Raw genomic sequence first — 11,543 nt, forward strand, 5'->3', positions numbered from 1 at the left:
TCAGCTCTTCACAAGAGGCAATGGGCTAAATCCTTAGCTGCACTGGAGCAGAGCTGGGAAGAGCTGTGGGTGAGAAGACAACTTGGCTTTAAGCCAGATCCCAGTTCAACCCACCCCGTGTAGGTCAGAGCAGACTAAGGGTCTGTTCTAAATTCTGCTCGCTCATAATGGCTCCTGTGGCTCCATTATACCAGCAAGGTTTGCTGGAGTTCACAGCTCCAGCTCCATCCCACCCTGAATTTACCTGCTAGGCTGGGGGAGAGTGGAGAAGAGGGTTGGGAAATAGGTATTGTAGAACCAGCATCGCTAGCGCTACCCCGACTGATAAGTGCCCTTCAGTACAGGAATGACCGCCCTGCACTGAAAGGCTTTCCGGAGGAAGGCAGTAGTGTTTTATGGCGGGGTGGGAGGGACAAGGTCAGAAACTGCTGCAAAAAGGTGGTGTTGGTCAGATTTGCAGCACTGACTCACCCCCTTGGAATGTAAGGGTGGACGGCTTTAAAGGTGCAAGCTCTGGCATTGGAAACCCCTTTCTCCACGCGGCAGGCAAGGCAGCACCCACCCTCCCTCCCCTTGATTATCAGGTGGGGTTTGAACCTGCTGTGAGCATTATGCTAGTCGCTCCTTTTTAGGGGGCCTGGGAAGGAATTTTTTCCCTCACCACCATATTGGCTTGGGTGGAGTGGTTTTTTTTTTTACCTTCTCCACAGCAGGGGTTAGGGAACACCTATTATGGTGAGCACAAAAGGTGTGGTCAGTTACATGTCTCAACTTATGGTTGAACCCCCCCTCTTTCTTATAGCCCACCTTACCCCTCCTACGAGGGGGGGTGGATGATAAGGTCCTGGCAATGGATTTGCTGGAGAGACCTGGATGGAAAAAGAGGGGGAGCTGGTGGAAGCCACACTGCTCCTTCCCCGGGTAATTACAAAATAAACAGGGGTTACCTGCACTGTGCACTTTTATCTGCCGGGTAGTCCCAGACATCTGATAATACAGTTGCAGACTGATTAAATGCATATCCAGTGTCTCCTGCCCTTCTTTTGGTATAGCTGGACAATCCCCAGTTGTCCCTTAAGGCTGCTTTTTCTTTGCCTGAGAAGCACAAAAAACTAGAATGTGGGCTGTGCATCTGAACCCTTTTCTCCATACACAAAACCCAGCTTTTCAGTGCCCAGTATGGGAATTTATTTTTCAATGTCCAAAGAAAAATAAGTATTTACGTATAACTGTGTTGTTTTTTATTTATTTATTTTATTTACAGGTGGGACTCACATTTTGTGTCCTGCACCACTAAAATCATACGCCAAAATCAGTCTGGCAAACTGGTATTATTACATCTGATGTATTGTCTGTCATTCAAGTGGTATTATTCCAGATAGTCTGTATGTATGAAAATAATCAAATGATATGTCCAGTGTCACAGTCAGCTCATTCTTTATTGTCTCTGCCTGCCAACAGGAATAAAAATTGCTAAATAAAGTACCTTTTGTGGCTAAAGGCAGAGAAATGACTGAATCCACACAAGGAGTAGGTCTGTTGAGTGAGAGGTGCATTTTTATATAATTATTTTTGGAGTAGGTTTGGACTTCAGTAACACAGCCTGAATAACATGCGTCCCTCTGTAGCACAAAAATCCCTATTGTAAATTGAGCTTGAACAGTCATATGGCCATGTGAGTAAGTAATTTTAGTATATGTGCTGGCTACTATGGAGTTCAGCCCTCTAGCAAGAGTGGTTCACATCACTGATACTATTCCAGCTCTGCGGGACTGGGATGTAGTGCACTCATTACTGAATGGGACCAATAGAACAATGACCATATTCATGAAGATCTGCTTCACAGAAGGCGAAAGGATTTTCTGACTAGTGTCAGTTTTCAAAGTCACTAAATTTAGGACCAAATTCTGCCTTGAATTTGAAGTGCAAAAAATTGCAGAAACAACAAGGAGTCCGGTGGTACCTTAAAGACTAACCGATTTATTTGGGCATAAGCTTTCGTGGGTAAAAAACCCCACTTCTTCAGATGCATGGAGTGAAAATTACAGATGCAGGCATTATTATACTGACACATGAAGAGAAGGGAGTTACCTCACAAGTGAAGAACAAATGTTGACAGGGCCAATTCAATCAGGGTGGCTGTAGTCCACTCCCAATAATTGATGAGGAGGTGTCAATTCCAGGAGAGATAAAGTTGCTTTTGTAATGAGCCAGCCACTCCCAGTCCCTATTCAAGCCCAAATTAATGGTGTTAAATTTGCAAATGAATTTTAGTTCTGCTGTTTCTCTTTGAAGTCTGTTTCTGAAGTTTTTTTGTTCAAGTATGGCTACTTTTAAATCTGTTATAGAATGTCCAAAGCTTATGCCCAAATAAATCTGTTCGTCTTTAAGGTGCCACCGGACTCCTTGTTGTTTTTGTGGATACAGACTAACCTGGCTACCCCCGATACTTGAAAAAATTGCAGAGTAATTCAGGGCAGAATTTGGCCCTGGGGCCAAATCCCACAGCCCCTAGTCAGTCCTTAAATTAAGCAAAACTTATTTAGAACCATAATAAGACACCTAAGTATGTGTGTGTTATGTTCTAATAATCATACATCTTGGGAGTTAATGGCACTTTAGTCTCGTATATAGCTGCTGTTGTTTAAATGAATAGCTTTCAGAATTTCCTGGTTATGCTGAACATTTATACTTAATAGTTGAAACAATTTTATGATTGTATTGGCAGGAGCACTCGAAAGGGCTGTGTTCAGTGGGTATACAAAGCAAGTGCCCTCCCACTACAGAGGGGTAGCTTATGGAGAGTCTGGACTTACAATGCTCTTCAGCTAAGTGACCTGATTGTTTGGATCCAGATGTTGGGAACTACAAATCCAGATGAGAATGGTAATATAATGTAGCTTAGAACTCCGTAGGCTGCACTCTGGCCATAAACAGATATATGTTTATAAGCTTCTGTAGTGGGGCAGCTGCCCCACTCCAGTAGGCAGTGGTTGAAAGCAGCCCTGGAGAGGCTGTGGTTGGGAAAAGCAGTGAGGGCAGCTGAGGGAGTAGCTGACCACAGGTGTGGGCTGCTGAATCAGGGCCCAGCTGGCCTGGATGAAAGGGCGGTGGGGCCAGGAGACAGAGAAATCTCCCTATAGCCCTGGAGTGGGAAGGGCTAGCTGCCTGAGAACAAGGTACCTGAAGTAGAGCAGTGTTGGGGAAGGGCAAGAGGAGCTGGGGCGCTCCAGCCTGGTAAACCCCCAGGCTGCAGGCCTTGGTGAAGGCCCACAAAGGTACTGAGGCTACAGAGGTGCAGACTGGGAATAGGCAGAGGCAGGTGGTCCTAACCCCTTGCCAATGATGAGTGGCCATTACAGACTGCAGTCTGCCCCAGTGAGCGGGGGCTAGATGATGATTGGCAGTAGCCACTGAAGCAAGGTGGGTTTAGAGGGTTGGGGGCTCCCCTGGGAGGGGAGACCCAGTGTGTGGGGGTACTGCTGGGGCAGAACCCTGAGGAAAAGGGCACCGGGGTCCGGGAGGGACACAGGGTCTGAGGCAGGCGAGACACCGGCCCGCAGAGGATGCTCCGGAGCTGGAGTTGATCTAATTCCCAAGACGACCAGCAGGAGGCGCCGTGTCGGTGAGTCTTCACTTTGTTACAGCTTCTTATAATTACATGTTTGCAGTAATTTACAATATAATTCTGGGATGTATTAACAAGAATATCGTATGTGAGACATGGGAAGTCATTGTTCAGCTTTCCTTGGGACTAGCGAGGCCTCAGCTGGAGTACTGTGTCCAATTTTAAGCACCACACTTTAAGAAAGATGTGGACAAATTGGAGAGAATTCAAGAGAACAACAAAAATGAAAGGTTTAGAAAACCTGACCTATGAGGAAACGTTAAAAATCTGGGTATGTTTAGTCTTGAGAAAAGACAACTGAGGGGGGACCTGATAACAGTCGTCAAATATGTTAAGGGCTGCTATAAAGAGGATGTTGATCAATTGTTCTCCATGTCCACTGAAGGTGAAGAAGTAATGGACTTCATCTGTAGCAAGGGAGATTTTGTTTAGACATTAGGAAGAAGTTTCTAACTATAAGGATAGCTAAGTTTTGGAATAGGTTACCAAGGGAGGTTATGGAATCTCCATTACTAGAGATTTTTAAGAACAGGTTAGAGAAACACCTGTCAGGGATAGTGTAGGTATACTTAACCTACCTCAGCACTGCGGATGGACTAGATGACCTCTCAAGGTCCTGGTCAGCCCTACTTCTATGATTCTTAACCACCACCATTGGCTTGAAACATTGGAATGTCATAGACCTCAATCCTGCAAACACTTAGCTAAGCAAGTAATTTGACTAGGGTGACCAGACAGCAAGTGTGAAAAATCGGGACAGGAGTTGGGGGGTAATAGGAGCCTATACAAGAAAAAGCCCCAAATATCGGGACTGTCCCTATAAAATCGGGACATCTGGTCACCCTAAATTTGACCCTCATGAGTAGTCCTGCTGAATGCTGTGGAACTATTCACACAAGTAGGTATTTGCAGGATCAGGACCATATTGTTTAATTAAAAAAAGGAGGGTGGATACTGTGAGCAACCCATCTGATTTGCATCGCTTTATGGAGGATACATCTATTACAGTTGTTCAAACACGGGAGGATACGCTTGCACGAAGCTGAAGACAAGGGTAGACAACAACAGGAAAAGCTGAAGGAGGTCAAACAGACTGAGAAAATTATTCTGATTTAGATCAGCTGTTCCTCTTTCAAGCCAGCCCTCATTTACATTGATGAGGAAGTGGTTATTGCCATCCTTTGATTGCCCAGCTTAGCAATTGTTCTGAGATGAATGGTTAAAAATAACAAGAGAGCTTCACCTTTATGCAAAATTCTGCCAAATAACCTTTTCGGACAAAAGTGAGGAATCATAGTAATGTCTGAAGCAGACCTACAGGAATCCCTCCAAATTTACTCTCAAGACAGTAGTAGAATGAATTTGATGATTCAGAGGAGTAGTAGTACTGCTGAGAAAGAGAGTAATGTAGTGATTTCTCTAGATTAAATTACTCAGTCAATGGGTATACGTAATTTTCCTCTACCCCCGCTGTTCTCCCTCTACTCAACAGCGTACTGTCAATCACCCACACAATGACTCAGAGAGAGAGAGAGTCCTTTACACCATACGCTTTTGGAAAAGGTTAGAAATATTAAGTTGTTCCTTTCCATCTTTTTAATATCACTTTAAATAACTTTTTGGTCAGAGCTGTTTCCAATCTTCCATCAGAATCTTTTTATAAAGTTACATAAATTTGAAAGTGTTACTGGGGGAGCAGTGAAATTGCTGGAACTGCTGGAATTCAAAACAAACGAACCAACAAAATATTTCCACATTTTTAACTAGCTGATTCATTCATGATCATAAGAGTTGGCGCCCAGCTAGAGGTGCTCTTTAACCATAGTGATCTGTGGCCCAAAGACATTGATTTTTTTGGCTCTGTGCTTGCAACAGAAAGACCATGCAGCTGTTAAACCCATGTTGTCATTTAATGAAATAAATTTCATTGGGAGCCTATGCTAATGAGTTTTGAGTCCTCTTCCTCCCCTTACCTCTTTGGAGGCAATTTCCTGATTCTGGAGGGTCACCCTCCACATTCTCTCTGTCTATATGACACATGTGGTGAAACCTACTTATTGGAGCAAATCCTGCCTCTCCCCCCATGGGCACAAAGGGCCCTGCTTGCAGTGGAATCAGTGCAATTGCACAGCATTGGGGAGGGCAGGATATGGGGGCCTCCCATAGCATTGAGCACCTCCCATGGAGATCAACTCTCCCGAGTGCTTGTTGTACAGTAGAGATCTGATAATGAGGTGAAGGGGTGGATTGAGGGTGACAAAAGACAGTGATTCTTCCCTTATGTGCAACCAACAGTCCTGGCTTGGGGAGGCACTGGGTGGAATGAGACCGAAGTTGGTTCCTTTATTCCTGGTTCTCAGTTCCTTATTTATTTGTAATTGTTAATGTAAGTATTTCTGTGAAAACATTGCAGCTGGATTTGCAACAAATTGCTTGATTTTATTGCTTTTTACACATTCCTTGTGTGTCTGCTTACCCAGAAAATGCAAAGCTGCAGTGAGCAGGCGTAACATGTCAGGGTTTTCCCAGGAAATGAAGCTTTGTCTCTTCACAACAGCATAATGGATACAGGAGAATGTCACTTGGGGTGACCCAAAAGGCATTTTGTCATCAGTGTATGTTGAAACCCCAGTTGTCCACATAAGAACTATTTGCACAAGGAAAGATAATATTAGGCAGTTCTTTGTACAGAAATTAATCTTTAGGTCGGGGAGTCGCATGTGATAGGCTCTTCGTTACCATTTAACAGTCGTGCAGATGTGCTATTTGGGAGGACCCAAGAGGTATTTTGTCATTTACTGCCAGTCAAAGGCCAGTTCTTCATCCAAGGAGTATTCACAAATTGGAAGGTAGGAGATGTAATTTGTGGCAGCATTATGGGCAGAAATAAAGCTTTGGGTCAGGAAGTGGCATGTTCCAGCTACTTAAGAAATGTCTGTTCACAAGGACATGTCACTTGGGGTGGCTTAAGAAGTCATTAACACATTTTTGAACAGGAGTATTGTGGCACCTTAGAGACTAACAAATTTATTTGAGCATAAGCTTTCGTGGGCTACAGCCCACTTCTTCGGATGCACAGAATGGAACATATATTGAGGAGATATATATACACATACAGAGAACATGAAAAGGGGGGAGTTGTCTTACCAACTCTGAGAGGCCAATTAAGTAAGAGAAAAAAAACTTTTGAAGTGAAAGCTTATGCTCAAAGAAATGTGTTAGTCTCTAAGGTGCCACAAGTACTCCTGTTCTTTTTGCGGATACAGACTAACACGGCTGCTACTCTGTAACACATTTTTGAATCTCAGTTGTCTATTCAAATTAAGAGGCAATTGTGGGACTGGAGCCTAGTTTGCATCTCAGAAAAGTATGTTTTAAAAACTTGGATGCTTATTTAAAAATTCAAGCTCCTTTATTTTGGTGACATTTCTAAAAATTTCAATTTCCATGGATGAAATTTTGAAAGTCAGTCTTTGAGTAAAGAACAGGGAAGAAGGAAGTATCTTCAATCTTCTGAGGTATGGCCAGAGAGTGTGGCTCACTGATGGTTCTCTGTCTGAAGGGACAGACTACTCTCTCTCTCCAGCCTGCCGGGAGCATCCGGCCCGCTCAAGCCAGGAGCTGCAAACAGGATTCTCTAACACGATAAGCCAGGGGTGGGCAAACTTTTTGGCCTCAGGGCCGCATCGGGTTTTGGAAATTGTATGGAGGGCCGGTTAGGGGAGGGGGGCGTGGCCCGGCCCCCACCTCCTATCCACCCCCCCTGCTTCTTACCCCCTGATGGCCCCCCCAGACTCATGGCCCATCCAACCCCCCCTGTTCCCTGACGGCCCCCCTGGGGCCCCTGCCCCATCCACCCCCTCGCTCCCTGTCCCCTGACCACTCCCGGAACCCCTGCCCCAGACTGCCCCCGCCACCCCATCCAACCCCCCCTCCTTCCTGACTGCCCCCCCAAGACCCCTGCCCCCATTCAATCTCTGCTCCCCACCCTCTGACCACCCCGACCCCTATCCACACCTCCGCCCCCTGACCACCACCCTGAACTCCCCTGCCCTCTATCCAACCCCCCCCTTCCTCCTCTCCCTGCCCCTTTACCGCACTGCCTGGAGCACTGGTAGCTGGCAGCGCTGCAGCCGCGCGCCCGGCTGGAGCCAGCCACACGCCGTGCAGCACAGAGCACTGGGTCAGTCCGGGCTCTGCAGTTGCGCTGCCTGAGGAGCTCACCGCCCAGAGCATTGTGCAGGTGGCAGAGTGAGCTGAGGCTGCGGAGGAGGGGGAACAGCAGGGGAGGGATGGGGTCTAGCCTCCTAGGCCAGGAGCTCAGGGGCTGGGCAGGAGGGTCTGGTGGGCCGTAGTTTGCCCACCTCTGTGATAAGCAGAGTTTCACTCTGAACAGACCCTGCTCTTTTGAAGGTATTTCTGTTCTCTGTCCTTTGCTTCCTGCAGCTCTTGCAGGTGGGATATCTGCCAGGCTGCCTCCTTTGCTCCTTACTTTGCCCATTACCAGCTCCATTTTGTGTTCCTGACCCAGGGAGCTGTAGCAGCAGCAACAGGGAGGCTTCTCTCTTTTTCATCCTTCACTTCGTTAGGCTCCCACCTGCCCCCTCCATTTCATTCTATCCACAGTTACCATAAAAGGAACACAGCTCTGAAGGAACGTGCAGCGGGAAAACTACGCTCCACTCTTACTGCAGCAGTGTTTCCTTATAAGCAAGTTCCAATTTATGTGTGTATGTGCTGTCAGGGATGGTTTAGGCATGAAGGCCCAAACTCTCTCCTACACTGAAATATGCTCAGTACAGGGGGCCATCACGGAACAAGGAGAACACCTTTCTGCTCTCAGGGTACATCTGCATCAGAGCCAGCCCGGTGGCATAAGTTAGAACAGCTGTGAGGTGGCTCTAACTTGCACTCTCTCTCTCTGATCTTCTGCCAGTTGTGGATTGGAATACGCAGGTGCACTTCTCCCCCCTCCCCCATGCCAGTATATGGGGGGAGGGAACAGCTGGCATAGGAGCTTGCTACGCTGCTTTATTCCAGCTGAAAACTTCCCCACACTGGGCATATTCTAAGCTGAGCAGTTAGGGTCAGATTCACAGAATCAGTCCCCAAATGTTCTGCAATTTTACAATACATTAAAAAACACTAGACACTAATAATAATAATACTTAATAAATACCCAGCTCCGACATACCTGGACATAAATTAAAAGATGTTTATTTTCACTGGGTAATAAGGCCGGGGGTGGTAGTATCACCACAAACAAGCTTGAGAGGACAGTCACCTAAATCAAGAACAGCAGACAGTTTTGGAATGATTTAGACTGGGATTTCAACCATGAAATTTGTTGTATAAAACAGGGAGCAGTCAAGAGGAAAAAAGATATTAAGATGAGCTAAACAGCTAAATGGAATGAGTGATATTCTCTCAAGTCCTTTACTGTTATGTGAAGAATAATTGGATTTATCTTAATTTTAAAATTCATGGGTGATGAGAAAACTGAGGCTTGTAGCTTGATTATATATAGTAAGCTCAAGGGTTAAAATATCCAAAATAAATTCTGGAAGAATTCTTGGATGAGAAATGACTTAAATGTGGCCTTCACACTTTTTAAAAAAATACATTGTCCCCCTTTTTAATATACCGTATTCAGGAAGTCAATAAGACCTTCAAGGTCATAAAGCATTTATGAAGAAGAGAGCACTGGTCTGTTTGTTTTTTCATACTGGCGTCTTTGAAATTGTTTTAATATTCAATATCCATCAACGTTTTATTTCAGGGTCCAAATCGTTCAACTCTGGGCTTCATATTTTTAATTTTAAAGTGAATGTGGTGCTCATAAAATGGACCAGATTGTAGATGTTCAGGCTGGGGCTGAAACCCAGGCTCTAGGACCCTGCAAGGTAGGAGAATCCCAGAGCTCAGGTTGCAGACCAAGCCCGAATGTCTACACTGCAATTAAACAGCCCCTTTGCCTGAGCCCTGTGAGCCCGAGTCAGCTGGCATGGGACAGCCACGGATTTCTAATTGCAGTGCAATACCCAGAGTGTCCATTCATTATTTGGCCTGTCTGGCCCGGAAGGTTCTTTATTATTGTTTTTTGGATGGGCACTTGTCTACTGGGACTTGGACTGACACCAACCTTCCTCCCTCCTTTCTCTCTCTCTTTCTTTTTTTTTTTAATCTAAACTAGCACACCTAATAAAATGCCAGAGTTTTAATCAAGCAGCAGTTGCTGTCATCATTACAGAAACTCTTAAAGAAAATCTCAGTAATGCACATCAAGAAAATCTGCCTACCTGAGCAGGACTGCATATAATTTGCAGATCTATAGATCACAACAGGAAATGGCTGCACATACACATTCTCTCATGAGAATAACTTTTCAAGAGTTGAATCCCAGCCTTTCTCTTCACAGGCACAATTGTAATACTCAACATTTGTGTGTACACTGTTCTCTCACAAAAATGATCTGGTGGTATTTGCATTCAGTGCCTATATATGATAATTTGGGGGCTAAAATCTGCTTATGTATATTTGCACTCCTAAATTTGTCTCTGTTTTGAAGCTACTAGGGGAGTTATTCTGGGTAGTTTTGATGTATGAATGTCAGAGGTACATATTTACAGGTGGGATTCTTGTGATCACACAAAAGATGACAGGGGAGATTTTCTAGAGCCAAATGACCGTTAGGAATTTAAGTGCTTAACTGCCATTTGTCCTTTTGAAAATATCATGACATTTTGTGGGGATTCCCTTTTAATTATGACCATAGAAGATATGAACACAGACTTCTGCCTGCAGAATGTATGCTTTAATTTCTTCTGCAACAAAAGGAAGAGGAAATGCCCTTCCCTTTCTTTTCCATGAAATGTTGCCAATTTACCTAAAACTAACACTTAAACTGCAGTTTATCAAGAAGTACGTGCCCTTGTGCAATATATGTATATTATAATGGTATAATAGGGAGACAAATCTGCAAAAGAGGGAAATGGGGAAGGCCCTCTGCCTCCATTTCTTGACCCCTTCATCCTGCTGTCCTCTTCCTCCAAGTTTCATCACATACACACCCTTCATTCATGTGTAGTGAGGTTATTTTTACTCTAAAGTTATATTTCTGGACTTGTAACCATACCCACATTTTTTGGTCTCTCTCTGTGCTTGCCCTCTCAGCAGCCAGCATCCTCACAGCACAGTCTTACGCAAGGGTCTCTTATTTCCCATGCCTTGAGCAGCTGCTCAAGCTATTTCTTCAATGCTGCTTCCACTTTCCTTAAGGTCAGAAGTCAGTCTCTTTCCCTCAGGAGACTTCAACAGCTTTTGAACATGACACAACTTATCATTGCAATTCAGGTTGTTTAATCAAAACTCAAAATTACAGAAAATGGAGAGAGAATCCTAAAATAAGTCCAGCAGAATTTAAATGTAGCTAAAATATAAAATGTCATAAAATTCAGAGAGCCAGGCTGGACATTTCTAAGTTACAATCTCCTAGCTAAACAACATTAAATATTTTACATCTTGAAAAGTTCATTTACTTCTGTCCCCACTGCAGTTTTTTGCCATGGACAAGATTTTGACTCGAATCAGCTAATAAGGCATTGTTGATGGCATTGGTGAGACCATTGCTGGATACTATATCCAGTTCTGCACTTCAGTACATTTCCTGCAGGATTGGAGAGAGTTCGGAAAAGAGCTGCAAGAATGATTCATGGACTGGAAAACCTGCCTAAAAATGAGGCTTAAAGAGGATAACTTGACCACAGTTTTTAAGTATGTACAAAGGGAAATAATATGGGGGCTCTTTAATCTATCTCTGCTTGTTTATTCCTGTCCTTTCAAATCTGCATATAAACATTGCTGGGGCTATGTACAGGGTCCTGCAAAAGCTGATCACAATTTTTGGTTGAAACAT

This window comes from Terrapene carolina, unplaced genomic scaffold (assembly GCF_002925995.2).
Source record: "Terrapene carolina triunguis isolate 2854851 unplaced genomic scaffold, T_m_triunguis-2.0 Scaffold33715, whole genome shotgun sequence".
Lineage (NCBI taxonomy): Eukaryota > Metazoa > Chordata > Testudines > Emydidae > Terrapene > Terrapene triunguis.